General features: G+C 27.6%; 1 protein-coding gene across 1 annotated transcript in view; it reads left to right on the forward strand.

Moving 5' to 3' along the window:
• LOC115243627 (pikachurin-like) overlaps positions 1 to 7,458 on the forward strand; it is a 134,136-nt gene that overhangs the window by 19,516 nt on the left and 107,162 nt on the right. The window lies entirely within an intron of this gene.

The raw sequence follows: 7,458 nt of genomic DNA on the forward strand, positions 1-7,458 counted from the left end.
TTAAACAAAAAAAAAAAAATTTTAGAATCCTTTGTATATATAAAAATAATCCGCTTTTAAATCAGTTTTTTCCGTCTTATTTCAACCAATTGTTTTTTTGATTTATAAATGCTGTTAAATTTATCTTTGATAAAATTATGCTGTACTTAAGATTATGCATGCGTTGCGTTTATGTACTTGCAATTAATGTTGCAGTCTTATATAAGACTTAACATGGAAAGTAATAATATAATAAGCTCTTATTGTAGAAAAATAATTTGAATCTATTATTTCTCTTATATAACGTATCTCTCTTCACAACGTCTACAGGTTTATAATAATTTCTTACGGGGAATATTGCACACAAAGAAAACTTATTAAACTCATTGAAAGTGAAAAAATATATATCGCGCGCACAATATATAGGTACCTGGTCGAACAAAATATAAATCATATATATAAATGAAAAAATATATATCAAAGATAAAATAATAAGAGTTTCCTTTTCATACATGCACCCGCGCGCCTATTGTTAGTTAACAATAAATCAGAAAATGAATACTTCCCTATTTATGTAACGGGAATTATTTATTATATAACGTAATTAAATTTATAATATAAAATCAATAGACAGTACTAACCAATACGTTAAAAACATTTCGAGATGATTTAATATCGATAAAAAATACAGTCCAAAATTTTTTATATTGCACTCATAGTTCACGTTTATAAAATCCTCATGCCGATGATTATTTTCTGAGATACTAGATAGCTTCAACCTTTTTGCTTCAATGCAATTTTCCTCCATTTTAAGATGATCACAGTGTGCTACTATTACAAGATATACCAAGCTATATTTCCTACTCCGACCCGTCTTCCACTTAAGACTTCTTTGACCAATTTGAAATCGATTACTCCTTAATAAAAGCATTGAAAGACCAATAATTTTTAGTTGTAAGATAAGCTATTACAAAAGGAAGACACAGAGAGAGAAAGAGAGAAAAGAAAGGAGAGAGAGAATTAAATGTTTTCAGATAATAAAATTTTAATAATAAATAAATAAAATCTCGAAATAAAAATATTTTTAAATAAATTTTTAATAAAATTTTTAAATAAAAATATTGTGGAATTATTTTTTCACACATTCATGTATATTTTTGTTCTCTTGAAAATTACCTGAGAGTTATTAATATAGAAATATTGTTATTTTATATGACAAAAAATAGCGATAAATTTTTGTTGTGACACCTAGAAATCTACCTATATCAGCAAGACATTTTTTTGAGTGTGAAATATAAAATAATATATAATACGATATAATTATCTGCAGAGAATATTTAACCCAATTGTTTGATATTTTTTACATATTGATAATATTAATATATATTGGGTATTAATTACACGTTCTCTACCATGATATTAATATATATAAATGCATAATTGATACCGCGTTCTTATGATTGACGTATTGACAATTGTCAAACGTTTGTATAATAACTATTGCAATATTAAATATCTGAAATTATTAATTTAAGTACATATGTAAAACTGTAAATTGTCTGCGACGTTTCTTATTGATTCTTGCATTTACAGAAAACAACTAGTTTATCAACATGATTTTTATCAACCTGCGATTAATATCATACGATCATGATAAAAGCAAGGCTCCTGTAAAATATCCCATTTAATCGCAAATATCGACATATATATATATATATATATATATATATATATATATATATATATATATATATATATATATATATATATATATATATATATATATATATATATATATATATATATATATATATATATATATATATATATATATATATATATATATATATATATATATATATATATATATGTCGATATTTGCGATTAAATGGGATATTTTACAGGAGCCTTGCTTTTATCATGATCGTATGATATTAATCGCAGGTTGATAAAAATCATGTTGATAAACTAGTTGTTTTCTGTAAATGCAAGAATCAATAAGAAACGTCGCAGACAATTTACAGTTTTACATATGTACTTAAATTAATAATTTCAGATATTTAATATTGCAATAGTTATTATACAAACGTTTGACAATTGTCAATACGTCAATCATAAGAACGCGGTATCAATTATGCATTTATATATATTAATATCATGGTAGAGAACGTGTAATTAATACCCAATATATATTAATATTATCAATATGTAAAAAATATCAAACAATTGGGTTAAATATTATTTAAAAAAAAAATTAGATTATTATATTTTAATATGTTTATATTCATATTATATTTAATATTAAGTTAGATTAATATTAATTGTTAAGAGATACGAATAATAATTGATTTCATCAATGTTCCTCTTTATAAATTTTGCATATTAGAATTTTGCAGCAAGATTCTTTTATTTATATATTAATGCTAATTGTTCTGAAATCACTTTGTTTTAATTCCTAACTGGTGATTTTAATTTTTCATTTTCGACAAGAACTTGAGGAAGATCGGTGAAAGCGCAAAAGTTTTTATAAGATTTTTATATTAGATGGAGTCGTAATTATATTATATAATTTCGAAAACTTTTTTTGCGCCAACAATGGTTTTTTACTTACATAATACATATTTATAATAAAATTTACAGTATTATCTTTTTAAATACAATTTTTTGCTATTTTATAAATTTCGATACTTTATATCGCATTCGACTCTGTGACCGATAGCGATTGGCATTGTCAGTGATAGTGAATAATACAATGTTGCCTTTATTGATTGTTAAATATATATAAATATACATACAAAAAAAGCACACGTATACGGATTCTGGATTCTGTCAATATGGCCGTAAGATAGATTAAATGGAGAAGTTTACTATGTCCCGGAAATAAATTGATAACACAACATATGGAGTGTTCGTAAAAAGCGCATGACAAAATTATAATTTGATTTTTGATGTATGTAGCAAAGTGCGTAAAAGTTATTTGTCAATCCATAATTGTCGAAACAGTTTTTCAGATGAAAAATATTGCGATGAGTTTAATTGTTTGTTTTTTTCAATATTAATATAATGAAACAAAAAAAAAATGGCAAAATACATATATTTCCCAATTATAAAATTAGTTACATGTTGTACCGTTTTTATTAAGAAAACAAACTGCATTGCGATTAAAGTCGGGAAAATTTTTTCTATCTTGATAGTCAGTACTAGTCCAACAAAGCTCCAAATTATTTTTAAACGTATTGATTTAATACATTTATTTCACACACACACATATACATATAGTTATCTGACGAGATAAAATAAAGACTTAATCAGAACACTTAAACAGAAACAAATATTTAATATATAATAATTATAAAATTAGATTCGCAATATATTCAAGTAGCTAACACTTGCAGATGCAAAATTGATTGTCTTTTCCTCTATCCGTTATTTGTTGCCACAGGATAATCAGAATAAAACTATTGGCTTTTCTGTTATTGATTTTTGACTTCGAATATAACAAAAAATATATTTCATGTATAAAAATCTTCAACTACATTGAAACCAGATGTCGCAATTCTGTACTGCAATGTTGTGCGGAGACATTATAAAACTGCAATATTCTAGCGTTGTCGCAGCGATATTATGTAACATATACTGCAATCTGACAATAATTATATTTCTGCAATATCCCTTGTGAATTTTAAATAAAAATATTGTGGAATTATTTTTTCACACATTCATGTATATTTTTGTTCTCTTGAAAATTACCTGAGAATTATTAATATAGAAATATTGTTATTTTATATGCATCGATCTAATAATTGGATTATCACAAATTTAAATTTAATGTAAATGTAACATCAATAAAAAGTTAAAAAATTTATATTTTATACATATAAATTTAAAAAAAAATTGTTATAATTATTTTATATAAAAAGTTTACATAAGTTAACTTTACATTTCTTTTAAGCATTTCAGTAAATCTTGAATAAAGCTGCAAGCGCAAAAAAAACTTTCAATTGAGAAAGAAAAAAAGTTAAGATTATTTTATCGTGAGCAACTAACTTATAATACACATTTTCGTAACTTGCGACTTATAGAAGTTTGATAACAATCCACTATTTATAGCAATTATAGATATCAACTTTTTATTATTTTGTATTTTTATCGATACACTATTGGCATAATAAACATATCCTGCCGTTGAAAAAATTACATTGTCAAACAGAAAACAATAATCGTCACTTACTTACCACTTTTCGCTTAAATTGTCGATTTCAAACGTGCCATTTTAAATAATTAAATTTATTTTTAAGATACGTCTCTCTCGTATATCGAAAATCCATATCTAAATGGTTGAAAAATTTCTCTCGATGCAAAAAATTTATACGCGGAATAAAGAAAATCCCGGCGTTCTTCCATTATTTTGAAAAAAATTTCCGCAGGTTTACGTCCATTTGCAACGCTAGGTGTTCTCAACGAAGCGGACGGATAATTTTTGAAAAATTATCTCGTGTGGGACTAAGCTCCACGACGTGACGAGGTGAAATTCGCACGAGCGGGCGGGATGAAAAAAAAGGGCCGAGTCGGCGAGATATTTCGCACGAGTTAGTGAAATATCTGTCGGCGCCCGCGCGACTGTATCTAGTTAATTGTAGTCTTCGTATCGATCCTCTCTCTCTCTCTCTCTCTTTCTCTCTCTCTCTCTCTCTCTAGACTGCGAGGATGGGATCGAGTCGCATGATAATGTTCACAATTTTCAAACTGCCGTGTGCAAACACTTTCGACCGCTCGTTGTCGCCGCCGCCGCTCGACGACGACCAGCTTTTGCTTTCACAGCGCCCGTGCATTTGAATATTCAAAATACTCCGAGAATGTGGTAATGCCTTTCGACGATGTGCCAATATGTATGCGCCTACTTGCGAGCCAAACTGCGATAACGCTAATCGCGTTAGCATGCGACCAACGACGAACGCTTAATATGCTTGCGCTATCAATTAACGCGACCTATGTCCACGACCTTTGTTGCATTCTGCAATATCCCTTGTGAATCTTTTATTGTATGGGATAAGATATATAAAAATATATCAATAATTGAAAAATTATTAAATAAAATTATTATTCTATCAAGGGAAGGGGAAGGGGCGAGGATGTCTCGTAAGATTGTTAGATTTTCGTAAGGATTACCTCCTTCTTTATTATCCCCAAAATCATCCGTTTATCGTCAGGATTCTATAGAATAGGTCACCGGTTGAACACGATTAACTGTGAGGTGCTGCTGTTAACCGGATTACATGGAACTTGAGTTTTCTAAAGTAATAAAGGGGAGCTCTACAGCAAACTGATGAAATTCATAGCGCTATATACTGGGTGTTGCAAATCAACTAGGCGATTAAAGGCATTCGCGATCAAGATTAATTAATATGTAGCATGAAATGGAGCGTCTTTCAGAGAATATAGCAAATTTATTACTTTTAGAAGTTATTTCTTTTCCAATATCTCATCGTCGAGAATACATTATTATTAATAGTATTTTATTCGTGACATCTAATTCATTTTTGTTACTCTTTAAATCGTCTAAATTAATTTTTGACATTTATGGGCATTAATATATAATTGTGAATTAATTAGAGAGAATAAATCAATACCATATTTCCACGGATTGAAGAATTTATTATCGACTTTTATAAGATAAAGAATTAGAAACAAGTTTTTACTATGTCATTATATGTCACTGACATTTTAAAATAAAATTTTAAAGATTGACATGATTTGTTCAACACACTTTGTGTTATATATTGCAATATATTTTTCTATTAATTAAATATTCTACTTATTTTACGGTTTAATTAAAATAATATATTTAAATTTTATTGTAGAACAATTAAAATAAGAGCACATTAACTTGGTTCAAGTCTGTTTTTAATATTCCAATATGCGTACAGTATTGTAAATAATAAATCGGAATAACAAATTAAAGATTCGCAATATATTCAAGTAGCTAACACTTGCAGATGCAAAATTGATTGTCTTTTCCTCTATCCGTTATTTGTTGCCACAGGATAATCAGAATAAAACTATTGGCTTTTCTGTTATTGATTTTTGACTTCGAATATAACAAAAAATATATTTCATGTATAAAAATCTTCAACTACATTGAAACCAGATGTCGCAATTCTGTACTGCAATGTTGTGCGGAGACATTATAAAACTGCAATATTCTAGCGTTGTCGCAGCGATATTATGTAACATATACTGCAATCTGACAATAATTATATTTCTGCAATATCCCTTGTGAATCTTTTATTGTATGGGATAAGATATATAAAAATATATCAATAATTGAAAAATTATTAAATAAAATTATTATTCTATCAAGGGAAGGGGAAGGGGCGAGGATGTCTCGTAAGATTGTTAGATTTTCGTAAGGATTACCTCCTTCTTTATTATCCCCAAAATCATCCGTTTATCGTCAGGATTCTATAGAATAGGTCACCGGTTGAACACGATTAACTGTGAGGTGCTGCTGTTAACCGGATTACATGGAACTTGAGTTTTCTAAAGTAATAAAGGGGAGCTCTACAGCAAACTGATGAAATTCATAGCGCTATATACTGGGTGTTGCAAATCAACTAGGCGATTAAAGGCATTCGCGATCAAGATTAATTAATATGTAGCATGAAATGGAGCGTCTTTCAGAGAATATAGCAAATTTATTACTTTTAGAAGTTATTTCTTTTCCAATATCTCATCGTCGAGAATACATTATTATTAATAGTATTTTATTCGTGACATCTAATTCATTTTTGTTACTCTTTAAATCGTCTAAATTAATTTTTGACATTTATGGGCATTAATATATAATTGTGAATTAATTAGAGAGAATAAATCAATACCATATTTCCACGGATTGAAGAATTTATTATCGACTTTTATAAGATAAAGAATTAGAAACAAGTTTTTACTATGTCATTATATGTCACTGACATTTTAAAATAAAATTTTAAAGATTGACATGATTTGTTCAACACACTTTGTGTTATATATTGCAATATATTTTTCTATTAATTAAATTTTCTACTTATTTTACGGTTTAATTAAAATAATATATTTAAATTTTATTGTAGAACAATTAAAATAAGAGCACATTAACTTGGTTCAAGTCTGTTTTTAATATTCCAATATGCGTACAGTATTGTAAATAATAAATCGGAATAACAAATTAAAATAAACATGTATAAGACGAAAGCAAATATTGTAACTTATCGCAATAAACATTCTATTTTGGCTACGGACCAGGAGCTTTAAAAGTACCATTAATCATGACAGACAGTTCAGTGATAACATACTGATAATGGTCAGACTCACCTGACGCCAATCAACAAAAATCGAGAACATGCAGAACTGTGCATGTGCTTACCTGGAACCCCAGCAAAAAATATTAAATATATATTAATTAAATCTGAATTATATATTTATTCAAATATATATATATAT

Source organism: Formica exsecta, unplaced genomic scaffold (assembly GCF_003651465.1).
Source record: "Formica exsecta isolate Colony F162 unplaced genomic scaffold, ASM365146v1 scaffold72, whole genome shotgun sequence".
Lineage (NCBI taxonomy): Eukaryota > Metazoa > Arthropoda > Insecta > Hymenoptera > Formicidae > Formica > Formica exsecta.